This window comes from Amblyomma americanum, chromosome 6 (assembly GCF_052857255.1).
Source record: "Amblyomma americanum isolate KBUSLIRL-KWMA chromosome 6, ASM5285725v1, whole genome shotgun sequence".
Lineage (NCBI taxonomy): Eukaryota > Metazoa > Arthropoda > Arachnida > Ixodida > Ixodidae > Amblyomma > Amblyomma americanum.
Genome location: NC_135502.1, coordinates 39,201,364 through 39,204,728, shown reverse-complemented (window position 1 = coordinate 39,204,728; position 3,365 = coordinate 39,201,364). Strand labels below are relative to the sequence as shown.

Here is a 3,365-nt window from a genome sequence, read left to right as displayed (position 1 = left end):
ACCTTGCGGTCTCCCCTCTAGTGCTCATAGCATGGGTTTCAAACGCGCTGTGCAGAGTTTATTACAAGTTTTCAAACCCAACCAGACAGGCAAATCTGTCAAAATACTTAGTTTCCAAAGAGTAATTATGAGTATGCCAATTACAGATGCGGAATTAAGCGACTATTATGCGTTTCCAGTTCAATTCCTCCGAGCTTGGCGTGCAGTCGTAGCGCCATCCTGGAGGCACCCACTGAAACACCCTTCGCAATGCACGGCGCTGGCCCGGCAGATGGCGTATCTTCTGAAAAATTCTATCAGAGCCTGTAGAGATACAGCGGGGGCTTAGGCAAGGATGTTTTCTGTCTTCTTTGTTTTTCATGTACCTGCAAGGGTTGGAGACCAAGCTAGAGATGAGCGGACTAGGTTTCAACCTTTCTTTTTCAAGCAAGAGGAATGAATTAAACAGCCATTACCGGGACTAATATACGCGGATGATATAGTTCTAATGGCTGACAACAAGTCATGATATTTAATGATGAGGGCGGCGAGCATAGAATACAGGAGTTCACGCTTGAAGTAGTGGTTGAGTAAAAGTATCTTGGGGTGTGGATAAATAACGGTGCTGAGGATCTGACAGAGCACGAAAAATGTGCACTGAATAAAGCTAGTAGGAATGCAGCTGTCATCAAAAATAGGGCACTGTGGAATTGCAATAGGTATGAAATGGTAAGAAGGATCTGGAAAGGGGCGATGGTTCCTAGCCTGACTTTAGGTAATGCGGTCCTGTGCATGAGACCAGATGTTCAAGCAAGGTTACAAATCGAACAACGTGGCGTAGGGAGGCTAGCCTTGGGAGCACATGGCAATACAGCAAATCAGGGGGTACAGGGTGATATGGAATGGACGTCGTTCGAGAGCAGAGAAGCTAGCAGTAAGATAGCATTTGAGGAGCGATTGAGAAAAATGGGGGGAAAGCAGTGGGCTAGGAAAGTTTTCAGATACCTGTGTATAAGGAATGTTGATACGAAATGGAGAAAGCGAACTAGAAAATTGACAAGCAAATATTGCTGATTTGCCCCTCTACTGTGTAGAGGGGCAAATCAGCAATTATCGGTTAAGAAAAAGGTTAAAGAAACAGAGAGAGCGCTGTGGAAAACAGGGATGCTGACTAAATCAGCACTGGGAACATACAGGATTTTTAAGCAGGAAATTGCCAAAGAAAATATCTATGATAATTGTAGGGGAAGCTCTTTGTTGTTTGAGGCCAGGACGGGACTTTTGCGTACTAAGACATATAGAGTCAGGTACCACGAGATAGACACATTGTGCGTTGCGTGCGGAGAGGAGGAGGAAACGGCTGAACACTTGATACTTTTCCGTAAAGGGCTTCACCCTACAGTGGAAAGCAGCGGGGCTGATTTACCCAATTAAGGCATTGGGGTTTAAGGACAGTGAAGGGAAAGTAGATTTTAAGCGGGTAGAAGTAACCAAGCGAAGGTTATCTGATTGGTGGCTAAAATCAAGAGAAGAGTAAAATTTCATAAGTCATGGCTAGGTGTCTTGAGCCACCGCCCGATTAAAGGGTTCAGCCTTTTCCATGCATCCATCCATGCATCCATCCATCCACGTGACCTTTCGGCGTCATCACAACCTGCCCATAGAAAACTGCCCACCATGGCAGGTGGCAGTTCAATTATTTTTCGCTTGGGAAGAGCAACCTGAGCCGCTCATGAGGGTCGTAATAATAATAATAATAATAATAATAATAATAATAATAATAATAATAATAATAATAATAATAATAATAATAATAATAATAATAGGTTTTTGGGGAAAGGAAATGGCGCAGTATCTGTCTCATATTGTTGGACACCTGAACCGCGCCGTAAGGGAAGGGATAAAAGAGGGAGTGAAAGAAGAAAGGAAGAAAGAGGTGCCGTAGTGGAGGGCTCCGGGATAATTCCGACCACCTGGGGATCTTTAACTTGCATTGACATCTCACAGTACACGGGCGCCTTTTCCATCGAAACGCGGCCGCCGCGGTCGGGTTCTAACCCGGGTAATCCGGAGTTTGAATACATGTCACGCGAGTTACATCTGCTGGCCCATCCGGTCGCATAGCATGCGTCGCATACCCAATCTGATTTCCGCCTTACGCTTTTCTGCCTTGTCCTTGTGTAGAGCGATCGAGAAACGCGCCAATCATTGAAAACTGTGATTAGACAGTAGCCGATCGTTCCGGCCAAAGCGTTAGTTTCCACCTAGTTTGCAGCTCTGTGCGGCTCTACCTCTGGCCATAAATGTCTTCAAGAACTTCGTAACTGCGGCGAGGTGTCGCTTTATTTGGAGTCCAGTACGCTGCTCGATCGAGCGCTTTACACAAGGGTGGGGCATACTGTACGCTCTGCGCGTACATGCGCTGCGTTCGATTCGTCGCTGCATCCTTACAAAATTTGTCGAGGATTGAAGACAAGGATGCCGACCGACCACCAGTTGTCGTGAACGCCTAAATCGCTGTCGGTATTATGGCGTCCCTAAAGTAGCTTACCCGCAGCAAATTCAGGAGCACATGACATACTGGAGAGCTTAAAAAGCGGCTCTATAGAGCCTGCCTTGAAGAAGCAGACGTTTAGAGTGGACTTTATAACGAAATAAACGCCTCTCTTGTCTGGCATGTTTTGGCTGTAATCGGCCAAGTCCACTTACTACGAACTTCGGATACAACGAACGCAATTCGCGTGACCGTCAGCGGGCTCGACGTGACTGTGTAACCTGCAGTAGTACCTTGTATACGTGGGGAAGTGGATTCACTGTGCCGCCGCACCGCAGAGGCTACCTGAGTGCCCGCCAAGTAAATCCTTTGCGGAGACGATGGCTTCTGCATAGCGAAGTATTGAGCCGTACCCTCTGCACGCGTAACTTGAACGTCTGCAGTGGTCGACTTGTGCAGCTTTAGTGAGCGTGTTTTGCGGCCTCTGAAAAAGAGAAGGAAAAAAAAAACGTGTAGTACCTCGAAATTTGGATGCATAATGCGCAACTGTCCATATGCTCAGCCCTCTGGTATTTGAAGGCGTGCAGTTCACTCCGCGGAAGGTAGAAATCGTGTTTTCTTAATAAGGAAGGATGCGAAAATGATTGCTATCCATTCAGCCTGCTTGTTTTAAGTACGAGAGATAAGGGGAACGCGAAAAACGACGCCAAGCTCTAGCATGAGCATGCGTGGCGAAACTTGCGCGTCTGAAGCAGTCTTGATATCGCTTCATCTAGCCGAGCCAGAGGCAGACGACGAATATAAAGAGAAAAAAAGCCTGGCCGCCGGAAACGCGATGACGCGCCGCCTGCCCATGGAAGGAGCGGCACGGCGAAGTGCACTGCCACTGTAC

At 47.1% G+C, this 3,365-nt stretch overlaps 1 pseudogene; it reads left to right on the top strand.

Moving 5' to 3' along the window:
- The first annotated feature begins 451 nt into the window (after positions 1–451).
- Positions 452–1,516, top strand: LOC144095219 (uncharacterized; annotated as a pseudogene).
- The last annotated feature ends 1,849 nt before the right edge of the window (positions 1,517–3,365 follow it).